The sequence below is a fragment of the Symphalangus syndactylus genome, chromosome 11, assembly GCF_028878055.3.
Source record: "Symphalangus syndactylus isolate Jambi chromosome 11, NHGRI_mSymSyn1-v2.1_pri, whole genome shotgun sequence".
Taxonomy (NCBI): Eukaryota; Metazoa; Chordata; class Mammalia; order Primates; family Hylobatidae; genus Symphalangus; species Symphalangus syndactylus.
The window spans coordinates 109,274,639-109,298,256 of NC_072433.2; positions in this window are offsets into that span (position 1 = coordinate 109,274,639).

Sequence of the window (23,618 nt, forward strand, 5' to 3'; positions counted from 1 at the left end):
TGGGCTGGCCATGTTCCTTAAATGAGGATCCCGGCTCCTACGAGGAGACCTTTCACCCAGTTCTCTCTTCTTCCCTGTCCCAGTAGCAGTTTCTTCCCCGGAACCCCTTAGGACTAGGGTGGACGTGGTTACCTACTATTATTTACGCCAAGTACTACACCATCCCTTGTGGTTTCTCTGTCCTACCCACATCTTTGTAAATGGTCTCTTTTTTTAAACAATCCTCAAATTTTATGCTTTGAATGTGGCAGCTGTTTCTTGCAAGCACCCTGACTGATAAAGGAAACAAGTTACTCTTAAAGTATATGACTTAAGTGAAAAAAGCTGGGTGAAGGGACAAGTTTCCTAGCCAATCCATTCAGTTTTGGAAAGGAGTTGGCTCTTTTAATATATTCTTCATTGGGGATTACACATTTTTTGGACCAGAATCATAATCAGATCCAAAGATTTCTAATACTTTAGATATTATTAATAAAATTTACCAGTAACAGAAAAAATTAAAAAAAAAAAAACTTTTCAGTTTCCAAAGCAGAAAGAAAACCCAATGCATTGTTCCTAAATCACTCTGTCGCCAGGCAAACTTCATTGCCACCCCATCCTGAGAAATTTTTTAGAACAGTTAGCGTCTCCTGATCTTTAGACTTTGAATTAAGGCAGGCGCAGGGTACTGCAAAGGCTCACTTCCCAAAATTCTTTGTAAGAAGTGAGACAGACTGATGATCACACGTTAAGGGAGGAATTGAAACAACCCACATCCAGCAGTCTCTGTGCATGCTGGAGACTGTGTGCGCACGAGAGTTCACACTTCATCCTCAGAATTCATTTTGGTGTTTGGGGACTACATGGGAATGGAGACTATTTACTTCTCTTCTGAGCCAGAGTGGGGCAATATGCTGAGACATGTCTGGTATTTTCTGCCAGTTGGCTACAATTAGGGTGAGTGGGAAAATATACTTCATTCCCATTCTTCTCCCTTATTCCCTTGCCATGGACAGTTTTTAATATAATGCCATAAGGGACGTTATGATTCAAAAATAAGAAAAAAACTCAGCTATATAATTGCTTAATCAATATAAGATAGGTTTCCACTGTCAAAGTGGAAAGGAGCACCACCCTCTAGTGGATTTGTTTTCCTGTTGTTTGTACAGCAGTTACACTGACTACATTTATTCCTTTCTTTGCATTTTAATGACAAGAGGGATTGAAAATTAAAATATAGTGGTTGATGCTCCGTGAGGGAGAAGTGGAACAAAGCAAGAGTGCATCTTTCATTTTAAGAATTTTCTGCTTTTAAGCAAAGTTTCTTTTTTGTCACTTAAGATAAGGAAATAAAGTGGTCTACTAGAAACTTCAATGTTTAAATTTGTGTTCTTGACCAGTAACTATGGATTGCTAGTTCCTTGGTTGCATTTTTAGCACTGTAACTGATGTATCTTCAGCAATGAACTTAGGAGTACAGTTATAGCACAAAATAACAAAAAAAAATTGCATCAGTCTTTCTAGGTTTGAAACAATGAAGATAAGAGTATGTGCTTCGAGACTAAAATTATGATTGCCAAAATTAACATTTATTCTCTAGTTTCTCAAAGTGAGGAGCTATTGTGATATTTTAAATTAAAATTGATACATTAAGAACCATAGAAGGCCGGGCGCAGTGGCTCACGCTTGTAATCCCAGCACTTTGGGAGGCCGAGGTGGGCGGATCACGAGGTCAGGAGATCGAGACCACGGTGAAACCCCGTCTCTAGTAAAAATACAAAAAAAAAATTAGCCGGGCGTGGTGGCGGGCGCCTGTAGTCCCAGCTACTCGGAGAGGCTGAGGCAGGAGAATGGCGTAAACCCGGAAGGCGGAGCTTGCAGTGAGCCGAGATTGCGCCACTGCACTCCAGCCTGGGTGACAGAGCGAGACTCCATCTCAAAAAAAAAAAAAAAAAAAAAAAGAACCATAGGAGACATCAGCAAAATGACTGACTAGAAGCTCCTAGAACTTTCCTCCCAGCCACACCAAAATGCCTCAAAATAAACAATTTACGTTACAACCAATATAACTAAAGGAGAGCATCAGCGAACAGCAAAACAACTGTACAGCAGAAATCTTGTAGAACACAGAAATTCAATATGGCCACACAGATAAGAGAAGGAAAGGGCTTGTCTTCACCACCCCATCCCGTAGGCAGGATCAGTTAGGAACCAGGAGGGGCTTCTCTCTGTAGAAAAGAAGGTAAGCAAGAGAACCCCAGCAGCACCTATTGCCACGGTAGACAACTGCTGTGTTTGCTACTGGAGACTCCTGGAGGCTTATAGGCTCTGAGCCCTGCTGAGGGAGCTCCCTGCAATCCATACCCTGAGTTACACTCAGAAAAGGAGCAGATACTGTGCCCTACCCTGCCACCCCGCCTCCACATGCCCTGTGCTGCTCTGTAACATATGGGAACCAAAGCTACCTAGAGTGTCCTGCTGGGGGCAAGTAGCCCTTTGCATTCCTCCATCCCTAAGGTTCAGCCATTACTGCACAACGACTGCCAGTAGCTACCATCCGTTCCCAACTCCCCATTCCCAGCCAAGCTCCTGCTATGCCCTACCTGTGAAGACCAAGCTACTGCAGAGCCACTCCATTTCCCCCATCCTAGTTGCTGGTGCGCCCTCCCCTTAGGGCTGAGCTAAACTGGTACCCTGGCCGTAGAGAACTGAGGCATCATGCCCCAGAACTATAACTGAGGCCGCATCCTGGCCCCTAGGCACCTCCAGCACCCCAGAGCAGTTGCCACTCACCCCGTTTTATAAGGGAGGCAGCACCCCATCACCTGAAGGAGCTGAGTCTCTTGCACACCAGAGAAGCTGTGCCTTCCAGCACCACAACTGACATGGCACCCCACCCTTGGGGATCCACAGGCTCGACTGATCCCACCCCCTGGAATCCAGAGACTCCACTGAAAATTTACTGATATGTAGACTCAATCCACTACACTGATGTGTTGCTGTGCTTTTTGGGGCTGAGCAGATATGGCTGAGCCGTGCCACCTTGCCTTCTAGGCCAAACAGCTACAATGCCCCACTGACTTGGAACTGGACTAGCCCTCACAGTTTGAGCTGCTGAGACACCCCACCTCTCTGGGATGCAATCATCACAGCACCGTTCCTCACCCTCCAGGGCCCAAATCCTGGCAGCATCTTGCCATTCCTGGGACATTGCTGCTGCTGCTGCGCCTGGCCTCACAGAGCCTGAGCTACTGCCTTGCTCTGCCATCCCAGGCTTCAGAGTCACCACCACCTGGTACTTCGTGCCCTGGAGCCTGATCTGCTGTTATGCCCAGTTGGCTCAAGGTCCTGAATTGCAGTTGTACACTGCTCCCGAGGGCATTCCTTCTTCCTCAGAGCCATATCAGTACTGTGCTCTGCCTATCAGGGTCAGAAGAACCACAGCTGTATCTCAGCCCCTTGAACCAGTGTGCCTCAGAGCAACAGACTCCTAGCATTGTTTCAGACAATGATGGCATAAAAATAGAAGTCAATAACAGGAGGAATCTTGAAAATTTACAACTATGTAAAATTAAACAACATGTTCCTGAATAACCAATGGGTCAAAGAAGAAATCAAAAGGGAAATTTAAAAATATATTCAGAGGAATGACAATGGAAGCAAAACATACCAAAACTATGTGGTGCAGCAAAAGCAGTTCTCAGAGGGAACTCTATAGTAATAAATGCCTACTTAACAAAACAAAAGAAAGATTGCAAATAAATAGTCTAACATTATGCCTCAAGAAACTAGGAAAAGAAGAACAACTAAACTCAAAATTAGTAGAGAGAAGTAAATAAAATTGGAACAGAAATGAATCAAATGAAGAACAGAAAACCATAGAATCAATAAAAGTTGATTTTTGCAAAAAAAACCCACAAAATTTACAAAACTTTAATTAAACAAAAAAGAGAAGACATCAACAAGATAAAAATGAAAGTGAAGAAATTACAAAAGATACCTCAGAAATAAAAAAGATCACAGGTGACTATTATGAACAACTGAATGCCAAAGCATGCCAACAAAATGGATAACCTAGAGGAAATGAATAAATTCCTAGAAAAATACAGCCTACCAAGATTGAGCTAGGAAGAAATAAAAAGCCCAAACAGAACAATAACAAATATATTGAAGGAGTAACCAAAAACCTTTCAACAAAGAAAATCCCAGGACCAGATGGCTTCACCGAATTCTACCAAACATTGAAAGAATTAATACTAATACTTCAATTCTACCAAAAAACAGAGCTAGAGGGAATACTTCTAAACACATTTTATGAGGTCGGCATCACCTTAACACCTAAATGAGACAAATAAATCTCAAGAAAAGAAGTGACAGGCCAATTTATCCGAATAACATTGATGCCATAATCCTCAATAAAATAGTAGTAAACCAAATCCAAAAACACATCAGAAAGATTTTACATCATGTCCAAATGAGATTTGTCCCTGGCATGCAAGGCTGGCTTGACATATGTAAATCAATCACTGCGATACATCACATTAACAAAATGAAAAATAAAATTGGCATTATCATCTCAATTAATGTAGAAAAAGCATTTGACAGAGTCCAACATGTTTTCTCTCAATAAGAACTCAACAGTTTCAGTGTAGAAGGAAAGTTTCTCTACAAAATAAAAGGCATTAGCCATTTATGAAAAACCCACAGCTAACATTATAATCAATGGAAAAAAAAGAACCGAAAATGTTTCCACTAAGATTTGGTAGAAGATATCTTCTACTAGAGGTATATCTAGAGTGGTATATCACTCTCAACACTTCTTTTCAACATAACACTGGAAGTACTAGCAAGAGCAATCATAATGAAAAAGAAATAAAACGCACCCAAATCAGAAAGGAAAAAGTAAAATTATCTCTATTTGCAGTTGACATGATCTTATATGTTAAAAAACCCAAAGATTCTACAGAAAATTTTTAGAGCTAATAAATTCAATAACGTTGCAGGATAAAAATCAACATACAAATATCAATAGCATTTTTATACACAAATAACGACCTAACTCAAGAAATAAAAAAAAAATTCCATTTACAATAGCATCAAAAAATAAAATAAAATACCTAGGAATAAATTTAACCAAAGAAATGAAAGATCTTCATACTGAAAACTACAAAATGTTAATGAAAGAAATTAAAGACACAAATAAATGAAAATATATCCCATGCTCATGGATTAGTAGAATTGACATTGTTAAAATGCTTATACTTCCCAAAGCAATATCCAGATTCAAAAAAATACCTATCAAAATCCTAATGGCAATCTTAACAGAAATAGAAAAAAAAAGTCTAAAATTTATATAAAACCATGAGACGCTGAATGGCCAAAACAATTTTTGAAAAGAAAAACAAGGTTTCAGGCGTTACATTTCTTGTTTCAAAATTACATTATAAAGCCATAATAATCAAAACAGTATGATTCTGGCATATCTGACACACAGACCATCGGATCAGACTAGAGAGCCCAGAAATAAATCCAAATGTGTATGGTTAACTAATTTTTTATGAGAACAGTAACATGACACAATGGAAAAATGATAGTCTCTTCATAAATGGTTCTGGGAAAAATAGATTTCCATGCTCAAAAGAGCACCATACAAGAAAGTCAATTCAAAATTGATTTAAAAAAAGACCTGAATATAATACTAGAAAAGTATAAAAGTTCTAGAAGAGAACATAGGAGGAAATCTCTTGGAATTTGGTCTTGGTAATGATTTTTTGGATACTACAACAAAAGCCCAGACCACAAAAGTAAAAAATAAGTGAATGGAACTACATCAAACTGAAAGGCTTCTGTATAGCAAATAATCAACAAAATGAAATGGCAGCCTATGGATTGGGAAAAAATATTTGTAAGCCATATATCTGATAAGGAATTAGTCTCCAAAATTTATAAAGAACACATACAACTCAACAGTGGAAAAAAAAATAACACAATTAGAAAACTGGCAAAAAAAAAAAAAGTATAGGCATTTCTCCAAAGAAGACATAAAAATTGCCAACATGTATATGAAAACGTGGTCAACATCACTAATTATCAAATAAATGCAAATCAAAATCACTGTGAGATACCACCTTACACCCATTAGGATGGCTATTGTCAAAAAGTCCAAAGATAAATGTTGGTTAGTGTCTGGAGAAAAGGGAACTCTTACACATTGTTGGTGGAAATATAGATCAGTATAGCCATTATGGAAAACAATATGGAAGTTTCTAAAGAAATTAAGCATAGAACTACCATATGATCCAGCAATCCTTTTTCTGGGCATATACCAAAAGGAAATAAAACCATCACCTCATAAAGATATCTGTATTCCCACGTTCATTGCAGCCTTATTCACAGTAGCCAAGATATGGAAATAACCTAAATGTCTCCGCATTAACAAATGGATAAAGCAACTATGTTACATATATAATGGAATATTAATCAGCCCTAAAAAGAACAAGATCTTGCCATTTGCCACAACATGAATGAGTCTGAGTATGAATGAGTATTCATTCACTATTTGCCACAATATGAATGAGTATTCACTTTAGGCTTAGTGAAATAAGCCAAACACAGAAAGAAAGATACTGCATTATCTCACTCACATGTGAAATCTAGAAAGAAATTTTCAAATATGCAGAGACAGGTTACCGGGGCAGGAGAATGGGAAAAAATGGAGAGATGTAGGTCAGGGGATACAAAGTAGCAGATACATAGGATGACCAAGTCTAGAAATCTAATGTACAGCAAGAGGACTATAGGCAATAAAATTGTATTGTATATAGGACTCATACTAAATGAATAGATTTTAGCTGCCCTTGCCACAAAAAAAAGGTGAGATGATGTATATGTTAATTTGTTTCCCTATAGTAACCTTTAATACTATCTATGTGAGTCCCATAACATAATGCTTTATACTTAAAATTTATTTAAAAAACAGTAAGTTTGAATGTATTTTAAACTATAACTACAATTGCTATTTAAACTTAAAATAGTTATATTTTTTCAAATGTTAGAGAAGATGGCAAAGAAATAAAAAACACAATAAGTTAAAAGTAGTAAAAACAATTGGTATAACAAAAGACCTAAGATGTTGGCTTGATGATAAAAATAAATGACAAAAGACATAATAATCAACTAAGTAAACAAAACGGTGGCAGGAAGCTTTATACTAATATCAAGCAGAGTTGAATGCAAACTGAAAATCTTAAATCAGTTATTGATGCAAGTTAAAATCTATAAAAAGTTATAATTATTGTAATTTTTCATTAGCAAAAAATACTATGAATAAAACATAAATAACAGAAGATAAAGAATGTATTTACAAGAATACAATTATAGTGAAAAACGACACCTCATTTTCAGTTTTTTTGTAGCTCAAAATATAGATTTGAATAGCAATGTTTGTAATAATATTATAATTAATAAATATACATATGTCAAGTATCAAACCGTAGAAACAAAAAATGCATACTTTTACAGAGTCACAGATATTCATAGACATTTATCACATTTCTTGGAAGAAAAAGTATTAAGTTCCCAAAAGTATAAATACTGTAGGCGGCCGGGCACGGTAGCTCACTCCTGTAATCCCAGCACTTTGGGAGGCTGAGGCGGGTGGATCACAAGGTCAGGAGATCGAGACCACGGTGAAACCCCATCTCTATTAGAAATACAAAAAAAAAAATTAGCTGGGCACGATGGCGGGTGCTTGTAGTCTCAGCTACTTGGGAGGCTGAGGCAGGAGAATGGCGTGAACCCGGGAGGCGGAGCTTGCAGTGAGCCGAGATCGTGCCACTACACTCCAGCCTGCGGGACCACAAGACTCCGCCTCAAAAAAAAAAAAAAAATACCGTAGGCAACATTCTCTGACTAAAGCACTTTCAATGCTGGAAACAAATAAAATTAAAAAGAAAAGAAAAACTTTTTTATTAAGCAATTCTTAGGTTAAATAAATAATCAAAATCACAATTGCAGAATATCCGGAAAAAACATTTATATTGCTAAAAAGGAAAGAACCTAAATAAGTAAGATGTCGCTTGTTAAGAAAAAAAAAATACCAAATAAACTTTCCTTCTGGAAAAACAGAAGGAAGGAATCTTTTAAAATAAGAAGTAAAAATCCAAAAAAAGGAAAATGATAGAAATTATAATTGAATTTAAGACGTGGCTCTGTGGGGAAAAAATATCAGACACAATTAAATTAGATACATCACTTACCAATGTTAAATACAAGAGAAAACAAAAAAAAGAGATAAAAAACACAAATGTATAAAATAAGCAATGTAAAGAGGGAATTAATACAGATGGTAAGAATATTATCATAAAAAATACTCTACAACTTATATTAATAACTTTTAAAACTTGGATTTTTTTTTTTTTCCAAGAAGAAATAGACTACAAATTGTGGAAGAAATTGTCAATGTTGTCAAAGTTCTCAAAAGGCTTCAGATCTAAAAGGTGCCTTTGGTAGTTTTTTCTATTCTTCCAAGAAGCAGATTACTCCAATATGACTTAAATTTTTTCCAGAGCAACACTAAAGAAAAAATTATCTTAAATTCTTTTATGACACCAGCATATGTGTGGTAGCAATATCTAACAGATTATCTCTCTTTCGTTCTCTCCCTCTCTCCCACTTCTCTCTCTCAAAGATCTAAATGATGTATTAGCAAAGGTAATTTAGCAATGCATTGAAAGAATAATACAGCATAACCAAGTAGATTCAACTCCAAGAATATGTCAAATTCAAAATTGGGAAATCCATTAGATTCTTATAGTCAATCAAATTACAGTAGATATAAAACGTATTTGATTAAATTCAGACATTCCTGACGTAAAAAAAATTTAAACCTAAAAAGCATTAACCAAATATAATTTAATAAATGAAAATATGTCATGTTCTTGATTATAAAATCTCAATATTTTAAGACAATTCATCTATTTATTTTTCTCAAAATAACCTGTAATATCTATGCATTTTTATTCAAAAGTGAAGCAAGATATGTTTTAGAAACTTGTAAATTATTCTAAAATTATTTTTTAAACAGATCAATAAAAAAGTAAAAAAATTTTGGAAGAATTTTCTATAAAAGGAAATATAAACTTTTAACCTACAATATTGAGTTTGTAACTACTTCCGAACTTAAAACTTATAAATTATAGTATCTAAAACAGAATTGCCACAGAGGCACAGAAATAATCTAAATTGAAATTGAATAAAGGAGCCAGAAATAGACTCAAGGATATATGGTAGTTAAGTATATGATAAAGATGGCATTTCACATTGGTGAGAAGATGAACTGAATTTTTAATAAATAATGCTGGTATTACTGGTCAAGATATTTGGGAAAATAAAGCTGATTCTTTTATGGGAAAATAGCTTCCAGAGGGATTAAAGATTTAAATGTGTAAGAGGAAAAAAGGAAAGGACAAAAAGAAATTATAAAATACTAGGCAAAAATGGGTGAATAATTTCATAAACTTAAAACTGTTACAGGGAGGTCCTTGCTCCCACAGCTCCCAAGATGGTGGCGGGCAGCTTCCAAAATGGCCTCGGGCCACTTCCAAGATGGTGGCAAGCCTCATGTTCTCTGACCTGGGGTTCTTGGCCTCAAGGATTCCAAGCAATGGAATCTTGGGCCATGCGGTGAGTGTTATAGCTCTATTAGAAGCCATGGGTCACAGAAGAGAATCGTGGAACCCAGTGACTACTGTTCAGCTCAATTAGGATGAACCCAGGCGCTTAGCCGTGCAGGAACAATGGCAAGCCTTTCGCCTGCTCGGGAGCAGCAATGAGTGCCTCACTGGATAAGGAGCACAGCAGACACCCTGACGGATCCTAAGGGATGGAAGTCAGTGGCAAGTCTGTGATGGCCGCAAACAGCAGTGGTGGACGGCGACCAAAAGCTCAGCTCCAGACGTAACAAACACGGACCAGAAGAGTGCAGTTGCAAGATTTAATAGAGTGAAATAGAGTGAAAACAGAGCTCCCATACAAAGGGAGGGGACTCAAAGAGGGTAGCCGTTGCCGGCTTGAATGACTGGGTTTATATCCCAATCATCCTCCCTCCCACTGTGCTCTCAGGTGATAGATGATTGGCTATTTCTTTACCTCCTGTTTTTGCCTAATTAGCATTTTAGTGAGCTCTCCAATTGGTTGGGTGTGAGCTAATTTGCAAGCCCCGTGTTTAAAGGCAGATGCGGTCACCTTCCCAGCTAGGCTTAGGGATTTTTAGTCTGCCTAGGAAATCCAGCTAGTCCTGTCCCTCAAAACTAAGTCTAAGCAATATAAGAAATTCAGGGTCCATAATAACATTTTGATAAGTTTGATTACATAATAATGTAACATGTATAACCATGATATTAGCTTTTGAAGTAAGTCGAAAAACAAAATAGAAACTGGAATATATGTAAGGGAGAGCTAATACACTTAATACATAAAGAGTTCCAGCTAATCAGTGAGACAAATTCAACCACTACAACGGAAAAATGGGTAAAGAAAACAACAGGCAGTACAAAGAAGGAGAAATAAAAAGGGCTGAAAAACATCTACAAGATAATCACTCTTACAAATAAATAGAAAAGACATTATCTATTATTTTTTACTCATTAAATTAGTAGATGTTTATGTGATTGTAGCAATCACTGAAACATATAAGTGAGGACTAAGCTCTGTTTTTTTTATCTTGCCGAAATTCCTATCTAAGGGGTCTGGGGAGTCATGCCCTACAAACCACAAATTCTCATCAGATGGGTTTTACTTAACCCTATATATTGTGACCTACTTTCCAGCCTGACTGTGGCATAACATTACAAGACAAAGAGGAAAATCAAAATACCTTACTCCAAAACATGTTTCTTTGCCATATCTTGAAATGGCCCTGGAAAGCTGTCCTTTGTGGGGAAAAATTTACATCTGTAAAGAATCTCTATTAACATAGCTAGACATTTTCTTCCAGACCCTCCCAATCCTAAAGAGACTAAGAATCTAGCACCTTTTAAAGATCTGAATAGGAAACTTTTGGCATCTATTGTCTCTACGGGCGGCCACTATAAGACTTCCAAAGAACCTTGTTCTTCACAGTCTTTGATCTCAACCTGAACATTTCCTTTCTATGCAACATAAGTCCTATTGGCAGGAATGCAATTCTATAGAAGGTTTCTGAAGGGCAGTGTGGGAGTGTGTATCAAATCTTAAGTTAGATAACTTTTGGCCTAACAACTCGACTTTCAGAAATTTAACCAGAGGAGATAATTGTGTACGTTAAATTAAAATTTGTGTATGAGAATTTTCTTTAGTGTATTTAAACAATCTATAAATATCTCTCAGTATGCAACTGATTCAATAAATTTTCATCCAAACCATGTATTCAATAAAATAACAATATAGATCTCTTGACATATATTTGGTTGAGAAAAGCAGATTAAAGAATAGTAGGTACCCCACATAACTATAGTCAATTGATGTTTGACAAAGGAGTAAAGATAATACATTGGAGCAAACGTCTTTTCGACTAATGCTATTGGAACAACTTGGATATCCACATTGATTAAAATTAATCTAAACACAGACCTTACAGCTTTCTCAAAAATTAACTCAAAATGGATCACAGAACTAAATATAAAATGCAAAACTGTAAAACTCCTGGGAGATAAAATAGGAGGAAACCTAGATTATCTTGGATTTGGTGATGACATTTTAGATATGACACCAAAGGCACAATCCATAAAAGAATTGATAAGATGGATTTCATTAAATTAAAATTGTCTGCTTTTTGAAAGACACTGTCAAGAGAATGAAAAGAGAAGCTACAGATTAGAAGAAAATATTTGCAAGAGCTATGTCTGATAAAGCAGCAATCCCTAACCATTTTCACGTCAGGGACTGGCTTAGTGAAAGACAAATTTTCCACAGATTGGGGGTAGGGGAGGTGGTATCAGGATGAAACTGTACCTCGTCAGATCATCAGGCATTAGTTAGATTCTCGTAAGGTGTGTGCAACCTACATCCCTCGCATGCACAGTTCAAATAGTGTTTGCGCTCCTCTGAGAATCTAATGCTGCTGCTATCTGACAGGGGGTGGAGCTAGGGTGGTAATGCTTGCTCTCCAGCTGATTACCTCCTGCTGTGCAGCCCAATTCCTAACAGGCCAGGGACCAGTACTGGTCCATGGCCCCGGGGTTGGGGACCCCTGTGATAAAGGACTGTTACCTAAAGTATACAAAGAACTCTCAGAACTCAACAATAAGCAAACAACCTGATTAAAAAAAATGGATCAGACCTTAACAGATACCTCAAAATATACATATACAAATATCAAGCAAAGATATAAAAAGATGCTCCACATCATATGTCATTAGGGAAATGCAAATTAGAATGAGATACCACCACACACCTATTAGAATGCCAAAAATCCAGAACACTGACAACAGCAAATGCTAGAGAGGTTGTGGAGCAACAGGAGCTCTTACTTATTACTGTTGGGAATGCAAAGAGGTACAGCAACTTTGGAAGACAGCATGGCAGTTTCTTATAAAACTCTTGCCATACAATTTAGAAATTGTGTATCTTGCTATTTATGCAAACAAACTGAAAACTTAAATGCACACAGAAACCTGCACACAGATGTTTATAACAGCTTTATTTTGAGTTATGAAAGCAACCCTAAAGCAACCAAGCAACCATCTTTGTTGAAAGTAACCAACATATCCTTCAGCAGGTGAATAGATGAATAAACTATTACATATCCAGACAATATTATTCAATGCTAAAAAGAAATAAACTATTAAGCTGTGAAAAGAATTGGGGGAAACTTAAATGCACATTGCTAAGTAAAAGAAGCCACTCTGAAAAGGCTACATAGTCTATGAGTCCAACTATATGTCATTCTGGAAAAAGACAAAATTATACAGACAATGAAAAGATAAGTGGATGCCACAGGTCAGGGGAGAGAAAAAGGGCAGAGTGCAAGGCTTTTTTTTTTTTTCAGAGCAACTATTCTGTATTATACTAAAATGGCAGATACATGTCATCATACATTTGTCCAGACTCATAGAATATACAACACCAAGAGTAAACCCTAATGCAAACTATGGACTTTGGGTAATAATGATGTGTCATTGTATGTTCATCAGTTGTAACAACAAATGTATCACTCTGGTGGGATATATGAACCCAAAATATCTGAGTCAGTTCTCAGTCGATTTAGGAAGTTAATTTTGCCAAAATTAAGGATGCACCCGTAACACAGCCTCAGGAGGTCCTGACAACATGTGCCCGAGGTTGTCTGGGTACAGCTTGCTTTTATACATTTTAGGGAGACATAATACATCAATCAATACATGCAAAATTTACTTTGGTTCAATCTGGAAGGGCGGGACAACTCAAAGCTGGGGCTTGCAGGTCATAGGTAGATTTAACAATTTTCTGATTGATGATTCATTGAGAGTTATTATCGGTGGAAAGAAATGTCTGGGTTACATAAGGGGTTGTGGAGTCCTAGGATTTAACATGCAGATGAAGCTTCCAAGTAGCAGGCTTCAGAGAGAACAGACTATAAATGTTTCTTATCAAACTTAAGGTCTGTGTTGATGTTAATCCTGGAGGGGTGTGATGAGACATGTCCAACCCCCTCTTCCATCACGGCCTGAACTAGATTTTCAGGTTAACTCCGGAATGCCCTTGGCCAAGAGGAGGGTTCCATTCAAATGGTTGGGAGCCTTCGAATTTTATTTTTGGTTTACAGATATGTTGATGATGAGGGAGCCTATGCTTGTGTGGGAACAGGGGGTATATAGGAAATCTCTGTACTTTCCTCTCAATTTTGCTGTAAACCTAAATCTGCTCTAAAAAAATTATCTTTAAAAAATAGTAAGTAAAGAGTAATGATTATGAAATTGTACATAATAAGATCCATGTATGGATATGTACACATGGAAATATACAAACTTTTATAATCAAAATGAGTTATGTCTCCCTTGCAGGAGACAGAAACTCAATTTAAACTAGTTCAGGCAAAAGAGGACCATTTTGGCTCAGATAGCTGAAAAGTATATTTTCAGGCACATCTTTTTCAGGGCTTCAAAGAGGTCATCAAGAGGAGCCAGTTTTTCTCTTTGTTCCCAAGTCTCTGCCCTATTTTCTCTGTGGGGGCTCTGTTTCCAGAACAGGATATCTCCTCATGGTGACAAGATGGCTGTTACAGTCCTTACCTCTCCTCCTTTCCATGTTAGTACCAGGATGAAAGAGAAAATTATTTTCCTGATTATTCATTTGAAAGCTGTACATTCATTGGTCACTGGCTAGCTTAACCTGGGACGTGTGCCTATACTCAAATCAACACTGTGGATGGGCTTAGGCTTTGTGTGCCATGTCACATGCCCTACCCCTATAGCATGTGGCCTGAGAGTTTGGTGGGTGAGGGGGAGGAAGAGTATTTCTTTTTTTTATTTTTTTGTTTTATTTTTACCATATGCCTTTAAAAAAATAATTTTATTTTAAGTTCTGGGATACATGTGCAGAATGTGCAGGTTTGTTACATAGGTATACATGTGCCACGGTGGTTTGCTGCACCTGTCTACCTGTCATCTAGGTTTTAAGCCCCACATGCATTAAGTATTTGTCTTAATGCTCTCTGTCCCCTTGCCCCCCACTGCCTGACAGGCCCTAGTGTGCGAAGTTCTCCAAGGAGGAGTATTTCTAAACGAAAATTGGAGAAGAGAAAATGTACACCGGGCCACTAAAAGAATAGAAGAAAAATTTCCCTTCACAATGTTGTTTCTCAACATTTTTTTGTATCTATTATTTGAGAATTTACCATTTTTTACATAGTGAAAACTATGAAAAACCATTATATGCAGCATTTTATATGTAGACAAATAATCTATTTCCAATATAAATAAAATAAAATATGTATTTATTTCTTCATTTCACGCTATTTTTATTCTTTTGTGTTTCTGCCTTGTCTTTCACTTACATATTTTTTTCATACAAACCTCTCAGTATCACTTCTTTTTGTTGTCTTTCCATAGCTGTTATTCAGACTTCCAAAGTCACGGGTAAAAGCATATGTGAAGTGAAATTATTTACCCTAGGAAGTATTTCAGAGAAGGAAGTGGAGAAGTAAAGAAATATGTAGTGGCTCCAGAATGTCTGAAGAGAGTTTTAGGGGACTGGTCTTGAGTTATATTTGTATAGCAAACACAATTTTTACTTTGATGCCAAGTTGTTGGAAGGAAGAGCAGCTTTCCAAAGCTTATGAGATGTTGCCTTTGATGAATGGTTTTATTTCGATCGGTGCCTAGAAAACTTTCATGTGCATATGAGTCACCTAGACACCTGATAAAATGCAGATTCTAACCCACTATGTCCATGTTGGGACTCAAGGCTTATTATTTCTCACAAGCTCCCAGGTGATATTAATGCTGCAATTCCACAGATCATATGTTGAAATGCAAGTATTTGTATAACAATTTCCTAACAAGTCAAGAATCAAATCAACCATTTTCTGCATATTTTATTAAAACTGGAAATATATTAAAATGTTTTCAATTATTCTGGGCTTATTTTCATATGCTACTATTTTTCTATTTTGGGCTAAGTAAAACAAAATTAACAATAGTTGATTCTGTATTACCTCACCTTAAAAGAAAGAAGATATTCCAACTTTCTTTCCCACCATCTAATATATAATGTTAAATATGTTTTTATATTATGCCATAAGAAAGAAAATGCTCTCTTGCTGTCTTAAATGCTATTTTTCTTGCTCTGGAATGAAGATTACTCAATTCAACTTTGAATTACACTGGAATTGTGTCGAACATTTTTTATTGTTTCAGATTTGATAGTGTGCTCTGTTAAGGGCAAACTCAAGAGCCATGAGTTTTTGCTTTATTGCTTTCAACTAGTGTAATTTGTAGAGCAAAAGGAGAAAGGCACTAAGAATGTCTCTTGAAGAAAGTGTATTTTAAAATTTAGATTCCCACTTGTGCAAAATGGTGGCTGTTCCTCCTCACTGTGGGTCTATATGACCTTGAGCAGCAGACACAGCCCAGCCCTAGCTTTCAACACCAATAACATCTGAAGACCCAAGCCATTTCACCTGTCCAAGGCCAATTTTTGTGGCTGGATATGAATTCACTCTGGGTAACAAACCTTTCTAATGATTTGTTTGTTTTTAAGCTTCATATGCCCTCTCCAACTCCAGGCCCTTTGTCAGTTCCTCTCCACCCTCTAAGAATAATGGAATCTGGGAACCAAGGTCAAGAGCAAAAGTCTGCTTTGTTTAAGGGGAGAGACAGAGAGAAAGAGAGAGAGAGAGAGCACACACACGTACAAGCATAAAATAGAAGCACTTTTCTCTTTGCTTCAGTTGGTTTGGACACATTCCTTTCAGTTTACCCCAGGAACCAAAATTGCTTTTGGGGACTCTAGCACTAGCAGGTAATTCAAAAGTGGTAGCTCTGCTGTATTAGTCAGGGTTCTCTAGAGGGACAGAACTAATAGGATAGATGTATATATAAAGGGTAGTTTATTAAGGAGTATTAACTTACATGATCACAAGGTCCCACAATAGGCTGTCTGCAAGCTGAGGAGCAAAGAAGCTATTCCAAGTCCCCAAGCTGAAGAACTTGGAGTCTGATGTTGGAGGGCAGGAAGCATCCAGCACAGGAGAAAGATATAGGCTGGGAGGCTAAGCCAGTCTCATCTCTCCACATTCTTCTGCCTGCTTTTTATTCTGACTGCACTGGCAGCTGATTAGATGGTGCCCACCCAGATTGAGGGTAGGTCTGCCTCTCCCAGTCCACTGACTCAAATGTTAATCTCCTTTGGCAACACCCTCACAGACACACCCAGGAACAATACTATGCATCCTTCAATCCAATCAAGTTGACACTCAGTATGCACCACCACACTCTGCTGTCATTTTTACTTATGTAGAAGCATCTCAGTTGTCTTGAGTCTTGAGTTTCCACCTGTGGTGTTTTTTTGTTTGTTTTTTTGTTTTTGTTTTTGTTCGTTTTTTAATTATTATTATTATTATTTTTATATTGACAGTCTCACTCTGTTGCCCAGACTGGGGTGCAGTGGTGCAATCTCGGCTCACTGCAACCTCTGGGGTTCAAGTGATTCTCATGCCTCAGCCTCCCAAGTACCATGTTGGCCAGGCTGGTTTGAACTCCTGACCTCATGTAATCCACCTGCCTCGGCCTCCCAAAGTGCTGGGATTACAGGCGTGAGCCACCATGCCCAGCCACCACCTGTGTTTTTGAATATGATGTGGAGGCTACAATGTTATTTTCTTTGGGCGCTTGTTATGACCCTGACTGCATACTCCAGTTTCTTATCTTATAGGAGCTTGCTTAACCAAACTTTCAGACTTTACGTAGCACATACAGCTACCTACCTCTTCTCTGGCTCCTATTGAGATCCACTGGCTAGGCATTGTTCGTATTTCTACTTGTTTGCCTATGCCTCTGTGAAAGTTACTGACACTTGAGAAGACAGAGTGACATAGTAACAGAGAAATGTATGAGAACAAAAAAGTGTTAATGAAGAAAAGAATCACTACAGCCTACATTTATGTTTGCCAGAGACAGTGCTTTAGTGGCCCAAAATTCTCCTTTTAAATATATTTACAAGGTAAACAAGTCCTTTTTTCTATAAAATAGTGGCATTTGTTTGACATTGGACATTGGGTTGACCATTGGTGATGGCAGCCAAAATCCTAAAGTGTGGGTTTAGCCATTAGCCTTGGTGTACTGATGACAGAAACAGACTCTTACAATGCCCTCCTGTGGCTTGGAAATTCCCCTATATTCCTTTTCTTTCCTTCAGGCACTTTGATGACACACCAGTTCCTCATCAGCATACTGGGGACCCAGTTGGAGTTGTAGAGTTAATGCCAATAGCACTGTCTACAGATACAAAAAAAAGAGCCTTGCATTTATGCATGTGACTATTTTTTAAATATGTAAGAAGAAAACTATGTTTTAATTTATTGATTTTTTTTGGATACTAAACTTAAGCTATAGAAGAAAAGAAAAATGATTCAAATATGTTTTGAATAATCATTTATTCTAGAGCATCTGACAAACATAAACTTGGAAGTATGGAAGAACCTCCATCTTAACAATGGCCACTTTCCAAAGAACAGTAAGGGACGTATACTTAAAAAACAACAACAAAAAAACATAAACCACAATCATCTGCCACAGAAGTAATGACTGCAGGAATCACAAAAGATGGTGATAATAAGCAGAAGGTTATGCCTTGAAGTCCTGCCAGTGAAATTCAATTTAATTAAATGAGGGTTTAATTATAAAAAACAAGATGGCGTTCATTTCTATTTTAAATTTTATGCATAAAAAGCTTCAGAAATAGGAAAGAACCAAAGAAAGCCATCAAATAAGAAGAACTTAAACTTATTTTGTTATCCTGGTTGGTGGGAGGCTGGGGAGTAGGAGAGTGGAGGACCATTTGGCAGGCAATAGATAAACATAAGCAAACTGCAAGTCCTTGGTTTTGCCTTAAGTGGAAAATGCATGATGAAGACAAGAGTGAAAGAGTCTGAGTTGATAAACATGAAGATAATTATTGTTCTTATTTATTGGCTTCTAAAGCATATCTTGCTTAATACAAAATACCATGTTGCTGAAAAGCAGAAAGACTATTAAAACTCCAAAATAGAGATGTTCTGAGAGCTGAAGCCATGCACAGAGTATTTTTCGATTACTTCAAAAAAGAAGGTATCATACATAGAGCTATGTGTTTGAAAACATTTAACTAAATAAGGATGATAATTGCAAAATAAATGCTATACCATGGGCCATGATGGGAATAATAGGTTGATCCTGAATAAATAACTTAGGCTAAAGCAGTAAAACAAATTAAGAGATTTATAATCAAAACTATTATTACTCTTATATTATTTTTAAACATTTTTCTGTGTGAGAGATAGTGGGGATTAAGAGGGGAGGAGGCAGGAAAAGAGTTATAGAAAAAGAAGGGCCACTGTGGCTAAGCAAAAAATGGCTAAGTTGATTCACAGTGACTCAATTGGAGGTCTAGATGATATTTTTTACATTTTATAATAAATCCAAAACTGTATTTGTCAATTTTTCCTAAATGGCAACTCTATGTGGCTATGTTCATTTATAACCAGTCTGAGTGGGCATAAGAACAAACCAAAAAAGTAAAAAAAAAAAAAATTGTCTGTCTCCAGGACATTTTAAAACCAATTTATTTCACTTTACATCATCATTAAGGAAGATTATTTAAACAGAGGCACAGTCTACTTTTTGAATATCCTACCATGGGACTAAAATTAGCAACTAAACCCTTGAATTTAAACCATTCCAACTTTTGGATCCAATCATATTAACCTTTCTACCAGCTTTCCTGCTTGGTTTAATCTGATAGCCCCAGGAGATGGATTCTGAGGAGTGCCTGAGCCATTGGGGAAGGAAGTGGTTAAGAAGGAAGAAGCACACTTCTTGGCAGAGTGTCTGAGCATGCAGTCCCCTTCCTCAAAGATAGTGCCTAAATATCCTGACATCTAAAAGTATAATTCAGAAGTTCCAAAAGGTTTATCAGCTCTGAAATACCTGATAGCCCCACCATAAAATTCACCCAACAAGAATATATTTATTAATTAAACATTTGGGGTGGGGAGCAAGTTTTGTGTTTGGCATTTATGAATGGTTAGAGGGGGAAACAAGACATAGTCTTTGAGTTCAGAAAGAGACCCACCTCACTTTGCCAGCTCCATCAAGAGTACAGATGGAAGCCCACATACCACATGTCAAAATATCTAAAAGCTGTAAGTTAACTTTCGAAATCAAAATTATTTAAGTAAAGCTGAAAAAGTTTGAAATTTGAAAACAATGGAATGTCACTATTTTTATAAAAATAAAACTATCCGCGTTTCTAGAATTATCTCTTTCATTGCCAGTGTAAAGAATTAGTAACCTGCTCCATCCATGTTATGTCTAGACCTACATATGTGAATTAATATTTCAAAATGTCCCTCAGTCACCACAGGCAACTATTGTGATTATCATACCATCAAAGCCGTTTATTGGAACACAAAGAAAAATAGAAAAAAGAGACTTCTGGCACTAGAGAGAAATGATTCTGTTATGCAGAACTATATTGCATTCATGCTATAGGAAAGGAAGAATTTGACAGCTAATAACTTTGGCTTTTCTCTTCCCTAAGTGCTCTGCTCGTACTTCAAAGGAGCATTTGCTTCTCACATGGGCAGTAGCACAAACAAACCTTTATAACATTCAAGGAATCAACCTTATTTTGAGGACACAGGACAAAAAAATGTGGACAAGTCTTTCCCTGAACAGTTGTGTCATGACAGCTGGTGTTTCAGGATTATGGGCAACATCATGTCAGGGTTCAGAGTTGAATCTCGAATTCTTTAATAAATATACCATTTTGATGTTTGCAATATATAGGGCTCACTAAAGCATGGATCCTAGGTTGTGGGCCCCTTTTGCTCAGGGCAAGGATGGTATCACCACAGAGCTTGTAATTTAGCAAGGGAAACAGACATATAAATCATGAATTTTAGTAGGAGATTAAATGAAGGTGTGCTGTGATAGAAGCACAACAATAATATCCAAATTTTATTGGCTCCCTATATGCCAGTCTTACAAGTGATTTCTATACATTATTTCATTTGAATCTCACAAAACAATAATAAGTGAGAATTACAAAATACAGAATAGAGGCACAGAAATATTAGGCAGCTTTCCCAAGTATGTGAGTGCCAGTCAGAGACCACATTTTTATGTAGCAGTCTGCTGTATACAATGGTTTGTCAAATTTTATTTTAGATATTTTTACTATATGCTCATGAAAGGAATTTTTTCATTATTGCCATGCTCTTGTCAGGTTTTGAATTCTCAATTTTAAAATTCTTTGGGAGCTGTGTGTGTGTGTGGGTGTGAGTGTGGGTGTGTGTGTGCATGCATGTTTGTCAATGAAGAAGCTAAGTCTAAAATGTATATGGGAATGCCAAAGGCAAAGAATGGCCATACCAATATTGCAGAAGAACAAAGTCGGGAGATTTACAGCAGTGGATCTCAAGACATTCCATAAATCTAAAACTATTAAAACAATATGGTATTTGAAAAAAGGATAAATCAAGAAAATATTGTAGAAAATTTAGAAACAAGCCCACACCCAAAAGAACTTTTGATTTATGACAAAAATGTTCTCTCTCAGAAGTGGAGAAAGGGCAGTCTTTTCAGCAAATAATGGGTCAAGTGGATCTCTATATATATAAAAATAAGGGAAATTTGATTCTCACCTCACATCTAACCCAAACATCAATTCCAGGTAGATTGTAGGCCTAAATGTGAAAGGCAAAGCCTTGATGCTTTTAGAAGATAACATGGGAACACACCTTTCTGACTTGGAGAAATGAATAGATACTTTTTAAACAGAATATAAAATATTTACAATAAAGAAAAAGATTTATCAATTGGATCACATCAAAATTTAATCCTGTCTATCAAAAGACATCAGTAATTGAGTGGAAAGTTAATCCAGAATGTGGCAGATGTTTGCAATAGGTATATCTTACAAGAATTCATATCAGCAAGAAAAAAGACAGCTCACACAGTAGAAAAATGACAAGGAAATTGAGCAGGCATTTCATGAGAGAATATCCAAAATGGACAACAAACATGAAAATGTGCTAAACTTTATTAGTCATTAGGGAAATTCAAAACCACAATAAAATATAACAACGTATTCACTAGAGTGACTAACATTTTTTAAATGATTATAAGTGTTGATGTGAATGTGAAGCTCTCATAATTTGGTGGTACAAATTTAAATTGATGCAACCACTTTGGAAAACTGATCTGCAGTATAAATTAAAACTAACAATTTTTTATTCTATGAACTAGTAATTTCACTTCTAGCTATATATATAAAGCCTACAGAAATGCACACATGTATGTATCAAAACACATGAATAAAAATGTTCTTTACAGTATTATTTGTAATAGTCCCAAATTGGAAGCAATAAAATTATCTGTCTATAGTAAAATAAATAAATACATTCTGGTATATTTTTATAGTGAAGGGATGTTCAGCAATGAAAATGAACAAACTGTAGCTCGACAACATGCAGCAACATGGGTAAATCTCATAAAGAGTATATTGAGTGAAAAAAGTTAAGACACAAAAAGCACATTTTGTTTTATAAAATTCAAAAACATGCAAAGTGTCTACAGTGCAGGTGTCATGATGGTGGCTACATTTGAAGTAGAAGAGGAGAAATGGCCCAAAGGGGCAATGAGGTGGGTTTCTGGGATACTGGCAATGTTCTACTTCTGGATCTGCCTGGAAGTAACAGGGGTGTGTCACTGTGTAGAAGTCTATTAAACTATACAGTTAAGATTTATATACTTTTCTGTAAACATTAAATACTTTGATGAAAATTTTTAAATGCTGTGAAGGAAAAAAACCAGTGATGGAATAGAGAATACTTTAGAGGAGGGAGGTCAGGGGAAGTTTTCTTGAGGAGGTGACACATAAAAAAGAGACACACAGCTTGGGAAAACCTTATGCTCTCTGCAAAGGGGAATGTATTACCTTGCTTTCACACTGATGATGTAGTTTTATAATTAATTCATTGCTGCTCATGATTTACCAAAAACCAAGACTTCTGACACAAAATAGATGCATTTGGATGGACTGTAGGACTAAGGAATATTCAGAAACATGAGATTCTCTACATCTCCCTATTCCCCACCCCTACCTCCAGCCACCACCATTTTACTCTCTATTTCTATGTGCTCGACTTTTTAAAAATTCCACGAATGAGTGAGATCATTAAGTATTGATCTTTCTGCATCTGGCTTATTTCACTTAATATAATTTCCTCCAGTTTCACCCATATTGTTATAAATGGCAGGATCTCCTTCTTTTTAAGGCTAAATAATACTCCATTGTATGTATACTGCAGTTTCTTTAACCATTCATCTGTTGATGCATTTATTGGCCAACAGACACTTAGGTTGTTTCATATTCTGGCTATTGTGAATAATATTGCAATGAACATGGGGCTATAGATATCTCTACAAGATGCTGATTTCATTTATTTTGAGTATATACCCATAACAGAGATTTCTAGGTCAAATTGTAGTTCTATTTTTAATTTTTTGACAAATGTTTGTATTGTTTTGCATAATGGCTATACAATTTACATGACCACCAAGAGTGTACACAAGGGGGTCTCTTTTCTTCACACTCTCACCAACACCTGTGTATTTTCTTTTTGATAACAGCCATTCTAACAGATATGAGGCGATATCTGATTATGGTTTTAATTTACATTTTCCTGATGATTAGTAATGCTGAGCACCTTTTCATAGACATTTTGGGCATTTTTATATCTCTTTTGGAGAAATATCTATTCAGGTCCTTTGTCCTTTTTAAAATTGGGTTATTTGTAAGATCCTTACATATTTTGGAGATTAGACTCTTGTCAGGTACATGTTTTACGAATATTTTCTCCCCATTTGTAGTCTTCCCTTTACATTTTTGTTGATATATATGTATATTTTTTTGCTGTG